This window comes from Perna viridis, chromosome 7 (assembly GCF_037379345.1).
Source record: "Perna viridis isolate PV_CMFRI_1.1 ecotype Kerala chromosome 7, ASM3737934v1, whole genome shotgun sequence".
In the NCBI taxonomy this organism is placed as follows: domain Eukaryota; kingdom Metazoa; phylum Mollusca; class Bivalvia; order Mytilida; family Mytilidae; genus Perna; species Perna viridis.
The window spans coordinates 28,699,725-28,713,622 of NC_142451.1; the positions used below are offsets into that span (position 1 = coordinate 28,699,725).

Here is a 13,898-nt window from a genome sequence, read left to right on the forward strand (position 1 = left end):
TCACGGTTTTTTTTTTTAGTTTTCTTGAGCAATTGGTTAAAGTTTTGTGTTTTCGTAGGCCTGTTTTTCAGGTACTAGAAATGGTATAGCATTAGTCTTGTGTGTGTGTTATATGTACAACAGTGTTCACTAGTAATTAGGTCACTGTGATCTACATGTACATTTTCCACCAGAGTGACATGATTTTTGTTTTGTGTTAAGGTCCATTTCTTATATTTTAGACATAGCTTTATACTTCACATTTGGGTTGTTCCTGAGTACATTCAATTCAAAAACAATAAATGATCAGGGCATCTTCAAGTTGTGACTCATAGACACAATTTCTAGATTCACTCTGAATTATTTTCATCTGTTACATGTACGTTCAATATTCAGTGCAAGTCCATAAGGCATTCTTCACATATCAGAGGCCCAACAGGGATTTTTTTTTACAATGGAAAGCACTTTTTATTCGTCTGAGCTTTCCTATAATGTGTGACCACAACTTACGCTACATAACAGTGAATTCAAGTAATGCATACAAAAACAATGGTTACATCATTTGTACAATAAAGGATTTTTAACATGATAAAGCAAAGTTTCGATTTAGCACTTTCCTACATTTTCCTAGCGATTAGGACTTTATTTTAATATAGCTGCAAACATTGTGGTCATATTGTGTAGCACGGATAAAAAAATTAGCAGTCGCCCATGGCTACTTAATTTTGAGCTTGTCTACCAAAATATTGGGTAGAATTTAGTTGAACGTATAGAAAGTATTGATCAGAAATGTGGTCTTAATGTTGGGGGATAAAAAGTGTGTTCTGGGTACATGGGAAGCCATCTTGAGGCTGGGGGATATATGAGTGTGCTTACTGTTGAGGTTCTTTTTTTTTTGCAGACAATCATGAGAAAGCTTTGAGGTCTAGAGCGGACGATCCAGAATTTGATATTCTAGACAACAATGAAGGATATGTAGCAGCTCTGCTTACAAGTCATTTGCTATCACCATTAATACCTGGACATCAATATATCATAAGTAATGATTATCAAGATAAACTGAAGTATTGCCCATGTCTGACTGCTTGTATGAGGAAAATGAATTATGGAGGAACCAAAATAGGTAAGGCAAAACTCTCCATTTGCCAATTTACTTAATAGAAATTTAGTATATTTTCATGCCCCCACAACATTCAGTTGGGAGGCATATTGTTTTACCTTTGTCCGTCCATCCGTCTGTTACTCTGTCCGTCCCATTCAGGGTATATAGTTATTCCGCTTAACTCCCACAGTATTTAGGGTGTGGAGTTGATTCTTTGCAGAATGATAACCAATATAAATGGATTGAAGATGTGCATATTATCAGGGTTTTCATTTCTATCAATGTTTGACGTTTTAATGGATAGTTGGACTTAGTCATTTTGAGCGAAAAGGGTACATGTCTATTCCAAATAACTCCTCCTACAGTATTTAGGTTAGGAAGTTGACACTTTTCAGAATGATTATATATATATTGATTGAAGATGTGCATATTATCATGGTTTGGATTTCTTTCAATATTTGATATCTTCACGCAGTGTTCTAGGATTCCCATTACCTGTTACCCGTGGTAAGTGAGTTTTCAGGTCGCGAAAGTCCGTTGGGGGCCTTTGGTTAACCATGGGAAGTCAGTTTTAAAGTTTGGGTATATCGAAAAAACGAGTTCTTACTTTCCCGACTTGTGGCAATAATTTCTGAATTTATTTCAGCAGAATTTAAGTTTTATTCTTTAGAAAACATGATTGTTTTGTTTTGCTTTTTTTTATTCATCACGATCTTATCGGCGCCTGTAATTAGATTTCTTTTCTTCCATTGTAGTCAAACAGGATCATGATGCGAAAACAATAATTTTCAATCGGAAAACGGTAAAATAAGAAAATCCGGATTTCAAAATTTGTTATTTTGAACTGATGGATAGTTTCTTTCATCATTATATACACTACACTCAACGACATTTGTTTCTCGAACACTCAAGTCCGACCTGAGTGAAACTAGGTGTTACACCGACATTTTGAGTGTTTACCACCCAGAATCCACCCAGCCAACGCCAACCGTTTGTATATTGCAATAGTCAAAAAATTCAATGAGGCATAACCGGGAATTCATTGTAAGATACGATGTATATTGTGTTTCTCTGGTAATTCGGAGCAGTTAAGACAAGAAAAATTAGTCATGTCATTAAAAATTCAGCATCATCTTTTTTTTATATTTTGTACATGTCTATAATTTGTTGATGTGTGTGTGTTTTTTTTTCTTCATTTACAGCTGCGTCATATGAGTGGGAGATATGTAGAAATATATGTATTACATCGTGTTTTGATCAAGTAATAATGAAATCTTTTGAAATTTTAATTTTGCATTTGTGAATTGATAATTATTATTTATAAATATAAATAAAACACTTTGAAAATATTGATTTTTGTAATTTGATTCGAGTGACGGACTTGTAAAAACAGTCTGGTGACGCTTTTAGTTTATGATAGTTTTAATAATTGAACGACTTCTCTAGATATAAAAGAAACTAATTACAGGTCCCAAGATAATGTGTACATTAGAATTGTAAAGTAGAAGTCCTTAATCAGGACTGGGAACATTGTCAGTAATAATTATATAAGTTACAAGACGTTGTCCAAACGAGGACGAGACGGCGTCCTCAGCCGTTTGTTTTCGACCGCTAAAATACTTCAAGTTACATGTAACTTTGAGTAATTTCTTATTTAAACTATGTTCAAATACAACCTACACTTATCTTTATTTCAATAATAAGTTTTGTTAAACGGTTTCGAACTTTCATTGATGCCAATCGATGTTACTCCCGTATAAAAATAATCCCTTGATGAACCTCGCACAATCTTTGTTAGCACGAACACATTTACCTTAAAAGGTTATGGCATAATGCAAAACAAAACAAAGTGCAAATAAAAGTAATATGACATATTAATATGAACAATAATTTGATCAAGGTGCAACAGTGGTATACAGTTTAATAAATTTATGTATTTATTCTTTCATAAATTTTGTAATTAGTTTGATTACATTGAATAGGCGAGTGTTTAATAGGGAAACTAATTCTTTCATTGTAAAAAATGAATTAGAGAATGCAAGATTATCAGCTTTATTTAGTTTTTCTATTAATTTGTTTCTTTGTAGGTTATAGTGGGCACATACTGAGAAAAAGTGGTGTTCATCTTCAATATCACCATTTTTACATGAATTACAAGTTCTATTATTTCTATCTATTTTGAAATATCTCCCCTTTTCTATTGCTAAAGAATGGATACTAATATGGAATTTACAAAGAATGGATCTCTCAGATTTATTTTTACAAATATCTACATATGCAGGTCGCTTAAATGGTAAATGGGTTTTTCGGAAAATGTTAGTTTTTCACTTGCTGATATGACATTAATAATATTTTGTTTTGTTTAGTCAAGCATTCTTTGCTCAATTCTGTTAATGTAAGTTTCAGTGATGTTTATCTTTAGATTTAGGTAGCTGAATCCTAAATTATTCAACATATTTTTGATGTGAGACATCCATACACTACTTTCTTTAACTTTGTTGAAAATATTATGAACCAGGGAATTGGGAGAGTTAAGTATGTGTACTAAAAACTTCAGAATATTTAATTTAACTCTGAGGTGTAAAGGTATCCTATTTAGTTCAGATAAACAGTCGATATTTGTTGCCTTGCTGTGAACTCCGAGAATTTCTTTTACAAATTTTAGGTGTAAATGTTCATATGGGTCTGAGTATTTGTATTTTTTAGCAGCTCCCCAGATCTCACTTCCATATAAAATAACTGGAACTATTAAAGTATCAAATTATTTCTCCATTAATTACAGGGGTTGTCTAATGACAAAGACTTTTTTTTTATTTTAAACCAAGATTTCTTTCCCTTTTCCATTAAATGTGTTTTAGATAGGTTGAGGTTACCAGTATACTTAAATAAAATACCAAAGTAACAATAAGACTTAACTGTTTCAAGTGTCTCTGTATCTATTTTGAAATGATTATGGAATGTTTTACCATTTGAATTAACAACTATTATCTTGGACTTCTCTTTGTTTATTTTGAGTTTCCAATTCATACAAAAGTTATAAACAGCATTAATTGATTCTTGTAGACCCTCAGGTGTTTCTGATAACAATATTATATCATTTGCATACACCAGAGAAGTTATTTTTAAATCAGAGATTGAAATGGGATCAGTACAACTTTTATCTAGTTCATCAGAAAGCCCATTTATACAATGATTAAATAAGGTAGGATTAAGTACATCCCCTTGTTTTACTCCACGAGTGGAAGGGGAATATTTACTAAGACCATCTGGAAATTTTCTTCTGCATCTTGTATTTTGATACATTGAATATATAATGTAAAAAAAGTTTATATGGGATTTAATGTTTAAGTAAAATGTATAAGATACCCCATCTCCAAACTGTATCGAAGGCCTTTCTAAGGTCAATAAAGGCTGCAAATACCTTCTTTTTCTTACTTTTGTGATGATCTACTATTGATTTTAAGGAAAAAATATGGTCTGTTGTTCTAGCCTTGGGTTTGAAACCAATTTGATTGTCACTGATCAGTTTATTAGAATCAATGAATTTTAACAATCTTTCATGAATAATCGTATTAAATAACTTGCTGAGATTAGAAGTTATTGATATACCTCTATACTTATTTGGGTTTCACTTAATATAACTTTCATTCCATATTTTTGGGAAGTTACCTGTATGAATTATATATGATTAAAAAAATTATTTAGGGAGAAAGTAGAATTGGGATACTATATTTTATCATTTCATTTGAGATAAGATCTGCTCTTGCCGATTTTCCATTTTCAAGGGATTTTACTGTTCAACAATTTCCTCATTAGTTATTAGGCTATTCAACATATGTTCCTCCTTATTAATTTCTAGCTTGTTAAGTTTATCTTTCAGATTTGTAATAAAACTGTTATGAAAAATGTTATTTTTTACATTACAAGAGTTAAATTCTTGGAAAAAACTACAAAATATTTTTCATTCAGATTAAGTTTTGTTTTATCTTGTGAAAGAGAGTTTAATTTGTTAATAAGATTCCAAAATATTTTTGGATTTTTATCCACGTTATGATGTATTTCGTTACAAATTTGACTTTTATATTTCTTCTCTTCTTCTTTACAGACTCTCCTCAATTTTGATCGAAAAGAATAAAAGGCTTTTCTATATGTTCCATTTTCTGGGTAATTATTCACAAGTCGACAGTAATTTTGGACTGTAACACACAAGTCATGGCATGAATCAGAGAACCAAGGCTTTTTAGGTTTTAATTTAAATTGTTTCTTTTAATAAGCTTGGTTGAGGCTAAAGCTGTATCATACAAAATTGAATTGAACTGTTCAACAGCTCTATCACCATCAGTTGTATAGTTGTCTATTTTTAGAAATTTTGTTTACAATGTCTCCGATGTGTGTCTGGTCATCACATGGACTGCAATTAATTATAATTACTCAATACAGGACAGTCATGAAGTATGTATCAACGATTAATGTCTTTTTTTTAACGAATTTCACGTTATATTTGTCAATATTTCATACCACGTGCTAATCGCCTCAACCCCTGTTTTATTGCACCGACGCCTTGGATTAACCATGTGAAACTGGACAATTGGACTAAGAAATTTCACAATTCCTTCAGCCTCCCTTTTTGTGATTTTCTCGGGTCCCCAATGAATTTTGGAGATCAGTGACCTGGGAGCTCGGGTACTAACGTCCATATTGTCGGCGAAGATCAATGAGATGGGTGATTTTTCGCCAAGGTTGGTGGTTCTCCGTACACAATTAACAACTGGAATTTACAATGACCGAGCTGGGTGGGTGAAACACACACATATCACCGTGAAAACATCCGACTAACACCATGTTTCACCGACTAACACGGATTTAAAACTCCGACTTGAGTGTTAGAGACACACAAGTCGCTGAGTGTAGTGTATTTGTTTGCAAATAGATATGAAATGTATTGAGGTGAGAGGGGGGCACCTGAAGGTGACTAAAGGGTAAAAATCCATAAAAATGCAAAAGTCTCCATACATGTTTTTATCACAGTTATGCCCAGCAATGTTTTTAAATACAATACTAAATGTTTGAATGGTGGGAAATTCAAAATAAAAATGGATCTCGATAGTTTTATGTTCACATCCTCAAAAGAGGTAGAGCCCCCCTCTAATGAAGAAACAAAATTGTTATTGCCTTGTTATTTAAGTGTATTCATTTATAAGAATCAGACAGTATAAATACATCACATGCTCTGCTTCTTAGTAATGGTTGCACTTGTTACTAAATCATATGACACATATTTTGTCTTTGATATGTTACTTTTAATGTGGGTAAGTTCATTTGAAGTCTGGGTTAGTCATTTTTTGCGGGCCACTTACCTGTGGTAAGTCTAGTTGACCAAAAAATCCTGGAACACTGTCACGGATTTTGGACTTATTCATTTAATCTGATCAAAAAATTGTCACCATTCTAAAGAATTAAAGCTTGTAAATATAAATTGACTTTTATATATGTCAGAAAACACAAGCGGGGCATCAAATGTGTCTCTCAGACACAACAATCATCTCATAAATGAATTTTGACAACCGAACATTATGTGGTAGCTGTGTTAAAATGTAGTGCAGGAGCATCCCATTGTCGAGTTAGTTATTGTCATCATTTGGTATCAGTTGTTGTCAACATTCCATTCCAACATCTGAAGAAGTACTGGACAAATTTAATTGAACTTGGCAGGACTGTTTCTTTGGGTGTATATATACTGCACAAATTGTATGCTTTGATTTTTGATCCCTCAACAGACATTTCTGCCATTGCTATAAAATAGAACATAGGTATCAAACAGCAGATTCAAAACCATTATATTAGCTGACATCTGACATGGATACTATTGTTCAGCATGGTAAGACAGACCTGTGCCAAAATTTTCAGTAAGATCTGTTGACCCATATTGGAGTTATTGCCCATGGACCAGATTTGTAGATAACCTGACCTTTAGGCCATGTGACCTATTGTCATACCTTTGCATCTGTTGTCTGTTGTGGCCCACCATAAACTTTTTCAAAGGTTTTCTCTTCTGAAACTACTGGATGGAATTCAATGAAACTTTGCTTGATTGTTCCATAGGATGACAAAAGATACGGAAAGACCTACATGTATTATGATTCAAGACATGAAACATCACATTACAAACTAACACATTAATGATATAACTGATACACCCTTTTTGTATAACATGAACAACAAAGAAATAAGATACGGAGACTGACTTATTACCTCGTATATGTCACATCAATCACACATTTAATTCTGCATTTCTTCCTCTCAAACAATTTCAATAAAATATTTTTTCCCCTACCTACCGACCCAAGCTTCAAACCATTGGGTAAGGGAACTGCAAACAAACATATTTTTATGTTTGACCTAAAAATTGAACATACGTGTAGGGGTCAGAAAGTTGTTGCATTTGCAATGTATTGTAGCAGAATTCTGGGTAATATTGTTCACAGCATGAGAAGATGGACCCATGCCGAAATTTTTAAAATTGATTTGTGGACCGATGTTGAAGTTATGGTCCCTGAAACATGTTTTTTCGTTGTTTTTCACATGTACAACTCTTCTCTGAAACCTAATTCAGTGAGAGTTTGCATGATTGTTCCATAGCATGTCCGTCACAAAAATTGAGTTGAACAGTTGCAAAATATATCTGCCATTACTAAAAATAGAATGTAGGAGTTAAAATGCTGATTTTTGCTAGTTTTTTCTCTACGATAGCATAATCATGAAGATGAAAGCCATTTGAAAGGTAAACATGATATTCTGAGTTGAATTTCAATAAAAAAAAATGTCCATGCGGCCATTTTTGCACCATTTTCACAATTTTCTTGGATTTCAGTGATATTTTGTTTCACTAAGCTAAGTGCTATCCTATCACTCAAGTTTAATGTGCATGATTTTCCAGGTGAGCAATTCCATTTCTCATGAGCCTCTTGTTTGGGCATATTTTGTGTTAATGATTTCAAAAGTCTTCTCTGAGACTACTGGGCACAGCCAGAATTTTTTATATTCCCCCATTTGCAAAATGCCATAGTGGGGGTATACTGTAATTGGGATGTTCTTCTCTCTGTAAGAAATATTTCTCAGCTGGATGGAATAATAAGACATTTGGTACATGACTTAAGCATGACGACTTGTACTGTGTCTCCCCTTTCCAGCTTTCTAGGTTATCTATTTTCTGTTTACCAAGTGACTTAGAAATTTTATTTATGGTATTGGGAATTTTTGTCTCTGATTTCTCAGCACCTATTGGAGGGATGGTTAGATACTTGGTATATGGCTCTAGCGTGATGACTTGTACCATGTGTCCCCATTTTCCAGCTTTCAAGGTCATCTACTGTACTTCGGTTAGCCAAGTGACTTAGAGTGCTTACATGTGGGGGGTATTGCTGTGTTAGTGATAAGAGGAAATTTGTATTAGCCACACTAAACTGGGTACAGTGTAATGCAAAAGAACATTTTTGTGGCTAATATCCCATGAATTTGAATGGGGCTTTCTCAAAATTTTTGTTAGCCACATTTTATATCAATTAGCATCTTGGCTATGTGGTGATCTACTGCTAACACAGTAATGTGAAACTTTCTCTGACGAAATTTTCAAAATGATTCGTCACCTGATGTAGGATTTATGGCCCCAAAAACAGTTTTTTGTTTTTGGCGTATACAACTTTGAAAATCTTCTCTGAAACCATGCGACAGAATTTAATGAAAGTTCGCAGAATTGTTTTTTAGAGTATCCTGTACAAAGCCATTTAAATTTGTTCATCGGTAAATAAACATGGCCATCATTACTAAAGATAGGGCTCAAAATGCATTTTTTTTTTTGCTATTTTTTTCTCAAGTATAGAAGAATAATGAAGATGAAAGCTACTTCTACGATAAACATGATATTCTGAATCGACTTGCAGTATTGAAATTTTTTTAGGCAGCCATTTTGCACTTATTTTTACCAGATGCTTTGATTCCAATGCTTTTTGGTTTCTATTGGAGACATTATGTTCTAAGTTGAATGATGATGACAAAAATTTGTTCTGGGCAGTCATTTTCCCACTAATGTGGTCGCCTTTGGTCAGGGGGGTAGTTTCAGAGAAAGATTACTGTACTTGCTTTGATTGCAACGATGTTTGGTTTATATAGTAAACATGATCTTCTGAGTTGAATGGTGGTGATGAAATGTTGTGTAGCTATGGTTTAATTTCATTTTATGGTTTTTTTTTTCAGCAAATGTATCATGGTCAAATTTTATTTCAATCTGTTAAGCCATGTTGGAGTTATTGCCATTTTTCAACATTTTTTTGCTATTTTTATTGTTGTTTCTTTCAAAAATCTTCTCCTCAGACACTGCTTGACCAATTTGAACCACAATTGGTATGAATGTTCCTTGGGGTATCCTACATAGAACTGATGTGGGGATTTTTGATCCGTCGAAAAACATGGCCACTGTTAGTAACAATAGAACAAGGGGGTCAGCCAGTAGTTTTTTGCATATATCTTCAAAGCAGTTAGTTTTAGCAAAATTATGTCAAGTGCTGAAATGACCTTATTATTAGGCCTTCAAAAGTCTTCAGGGATTAAAGTTGTCATTGGACTCCTTGTAAGAGTTATTGCCTTTGAAAGATGAAAAATGACGTTTTTTTTTTGTTTTTTGGTTTTGTTTTGTTTTGTTTTGTTTTGTTTTGTTTTTTTTTTGTTTTTTTTTTTACAGTTTTCAGCCAATACCTTGAAAACTATAGTAGATAGAAAGAAACGTTCGGTTGCTGAATTTTACAGTTTTCAGCCAATATCTTGAAAAATGTAATAGATAAAAAGAAACTTTCAATCGCAGAAGTGATCCTTATTACAATCCTACCAAAGTCTTCTTGAGTCAAAATTGTTGGACAACTCCTTGTTAAATTTATTGCCCTTGTAATACAAACTTGTTTCAGGTATGCGATTCAGGCTCCTGGGAGCCTCTTGTGTTATTTCTGTCAAAAATATTCTCTGAAACTACCAGACCAATTAGAACCAAACTTTGTATGAATATACCTTATGGTATCCTGCATAGATCTGTTAACGGTTTGGGCATTTTTTATCCATCGAAAAACATGACTGCTGTTACTAAAAATAGAGTCAAGAAGGGGTCAGTCAGAAGTTTTTCTCATGTATCTCCAAAACTGTAAGGTTTAGCCAAATAATTTCAATTGTTGAAATGATCCTTATGATAAGGTCTACGAAAGCCTGCTGTGAGTAAAAATTGTCAGACAACTCCTTGTTAAAGTTATTGCCCTTGAAAGGCATAAACTTATATTTTGAGGTGTTTTCAGTCAATGTCTTGAAAGCTATAATAGGTTGATGAACTATTCTTATGATAAGTCTTACCAAAGTCTCCCTAGAGTCAAAACAACTCCTTGTTAAAGTTATTGCCCTTGAAAGGCAAAAATGTAACCAGGTGAGCGATTTAGGCTTCTGGGAGCCTCTTGTTCTAGTTAAACTTGGCAGGATTGTTTCATAGGATATTCAGCACAAATTTTATTCTTCGATTTTTAATGCTTAAAAAAACTTTGCTGCTGTTTCTGAAAATGGAACATGGTGGTCTGAAAGCATATTTTGCAAAGACTTGTAACTGAAATTTTCAGAAAGATCTGTTGACCCATATTGGATTTATTGCCCCTGTAACTTGGGGCATATTTAGTATTTACTATTTCGAAAATCCTCTCCTCCGAAACTACTGACAAAATTGAATGAAGTATGGCTAAAAATTAGGAAGTACAAGGTAGTAGCCCAGACTATATTATTGCTTATCAACCAAATATTACCTAAATGTTTGTTAGCCTAGCTCAAAAACTAGTATCCATGGATTTCTGGGTGATTGCTTATTTTTATCCCTGTGAAACTTGCAGGATTATTCCTTAGGTTGTATTGCATAAATTTTATGCATTGATTTAAGTTTCATGGCTGATATCCAAAAACTACATAGACAATTTTTTTTTTAATCTTAGTGGAAGAATGTATAGTATAGACACGTTTGCAACTTTCTTCTTTGATTGTCAAGCATCTACATGTACCTTCATACACCACTTCTCACACTTAACTTTCAATTTGGAATTTTCAGGAAATGATGAAATGTGGTTTTGGTGTTCCAGATATAATTCTCCATCCAAATTCTGTCATTGTTCAACCTGAAAAATATTTGCCAAAGAAAACCAAAAAGAAGAAACCATATCCATCGAAAGATGAACAAAATTTAGCAAATATAAGCGAAGAAAAGAGGGGGAAAGAAGGACTTTTTACAAAATCGGTGACAAGTGAGATGATATCTCAAACTATAACATTTTCACTGTGCACATCAAATTTGAAAAATCGGAAACCAGACTTGGCAAATTTTGATGTAACATTAATTCCATCTATTCTTTTAACACCCTACCATTTCTGTATTTTTATGTATGACTATGTAAATGATGGTCCTAATCCTTTAAAGATTTGGGCAGACAACTTCCATTATAACAGATCTACTAAATTACAAATTTGAATGTTATTAAATCACATGGAATGTAGTCCATACATCGATCCTATACACCTTGATGTTTTAAAGGGATCTTCTAATTTTAAGGAGCTTTGTAAACAGGGGGGACTTAGTGTTGTGGATATAGAAAAGCGTATTCTTTTTAAATCTCAATTCAAACCAGAAAGAAATAGCAGAAAAGAGAGAAGAGAGGTTCCTTTAGTTGCTTTTCCTTAAAATTCATAGTCTGGATTAGCTATTTCAGAAACTGTATGTAATTAGGACATGTAAACTTGAATGTGCATTTATTATAGCCTATCAGCATCCAGATTGCTTACTGCTGCTAAGATCTAAATTTCCCAGTCCAAGACTTTGTAAATGTTTACATTATATATGCTTAGCCTTGGTTTCAGTTTAAGTCTGCCAGGTCTTGCCATATCTCAGGAACTATTTGTACCTGGTGCCTGGGTCATGTTAACTTGCATCCATGGTAGAATGTCAGCATCAAAGGCAGGATGTCAAGTACAGTGACTTTTTGAGGTTTATATTCAGACAGCTTTGATTATACATTATATATGACTAGTCTGAAGTTAATCATATCTCATCAATTATTGTGAACCAAGCAAATCATGCCAGCACACAAAATTTTCTGTGGTGTTTGGGTTTTAAGTAGCACTCCAGCTAAGAATCATGCAAAATGTGATACATGGTAGGAAAGCCTACATATTTTTATTTTTGATATTTTGTTTAAAATGCTTTAGTAAACAAAAAATATCATTTGGTTTTTCATATAACCTATGCTCATAGGAGATAAAAAATAGAATGCACTGTATAATTCAAAATTAAGGGAGATAACTCTGGCAATGACACTCAAATACAATGGAATCTATTGGATTTTCAATGTTGATTATCCCCTAAGAGCATACAGACTTGAATGAATAATTACACATTTCATAATATAGACCCATAAAACAACTTAATTACAAAAATAAAAATTTGTAGCCTTTTTTGGGGTGTATCACATTTTTCAGATTTTGCATGATTCTTAGCTGGAATGCTACTAAACTTGTCTGTCTGTACATGTAGCTGAACCCTGTTGTCCTTAACTACTCTAAAGTGACTTGCATGCATGTCTGCAATGAGACTTGATAGAGTGTTATTCAGTAGAACTTGATCTTGTTGATCAACAATTACACTCCTTGAGACGTTCCAGTTTCCCATTTTAGCGTTCATGCATCGTTTATTGTGCGTTTACACATCGTTTTGCATTCGTTTTAAACGCACGATAGGCTGGGAGCGTTCGTTTATAATGCATTAAAACGCTCAATAGGAGTGTTTGTTTAAACGCACGATAGAAGCGTTTGTTTATCGTGCGTTTGGTGAGCGTTTAGCCTTTGTTTGGGTATCGTGCGTGCGGGAATTCTAAACTTCTCAAGGAGTGTATTCATCTCTTTCTCAAAGACTTGCAGGGTTTTTTATGAAGCTTAAATTTGGGGATGGGTTTGCTGCAGGTTTCGATCTATAGTTTTTATTAAGTATACAAAATGACCAGGTTAAATTTTGTAAGATAATAAGTTTTTCTTAAGCAAGACTTAAGTGTTGCTTCTCCTGTGTCTTTGATGGTGGTGATGGTTTTTATCCATGATAAAAATTCATTTTGGGTCAATAATATTTGGTATTGAATTCCTTTAGTAGCATCTCTAATTTGTCAGGAATTTACGCCAAGTTTATATTTGATTTTAATGCTGCTGGTGAGAGGTAACTCCTTGAAACACGTGTACAGCATATCGAAATTTACAATATATAAAACTGGTATTTTTGCATTTTACACATGTACCTTGATAATGCTGGTCTTAGCATCATTACAATAAGTCAATACCACTTAATGCAATTACACAGCCTAAAACACACGGTCCACTTCCTGACATTTTAGTTGAATATATTATACAAGTTAAGTTTTTTTTTATTTACATTTGTCATATAAAAATGAACTTATTGAGCTACATCAGCTGTGATAGGATCGAAATATCTCTTGCGTTAACAGAATTTGGATATGATAGTTTTATCGTCATAATGGAGGTCAACAATTTGGGGAGTGGGGGTTATCAAGTTAGTGAGCATTGCTCACAGTTTTTTTTAATGATATAGATATTTCCCTGGTTGGTTTATGTAGACATTTTCATGTATTTAATCTAGGACAGAAAATTTGATGACTTTCACCTTTTCTAGATGTTGTATATCTAATGGGCAGAAGTTGATTGTTGAAATAGTATAATGGCATATCTTTTGGTTAAGTTTGTGGGC

The 13,898-nt window shown here is 33.3% G+C and overlaps 1 pseudogene; it reads left to right on the forward strand.

Moving 5' to 3' along the window:
- Positions 1 to 470: 470 nt before the first annotated feature.
- LOC148612160 (uncharacterized) lies at positions 471 to 11,873 on the forward strand (annotated as a pseudogene).
- The last annotated feature ends 2,025 nt before the right edge of the window (positions 11,874 to 13,898 follow it).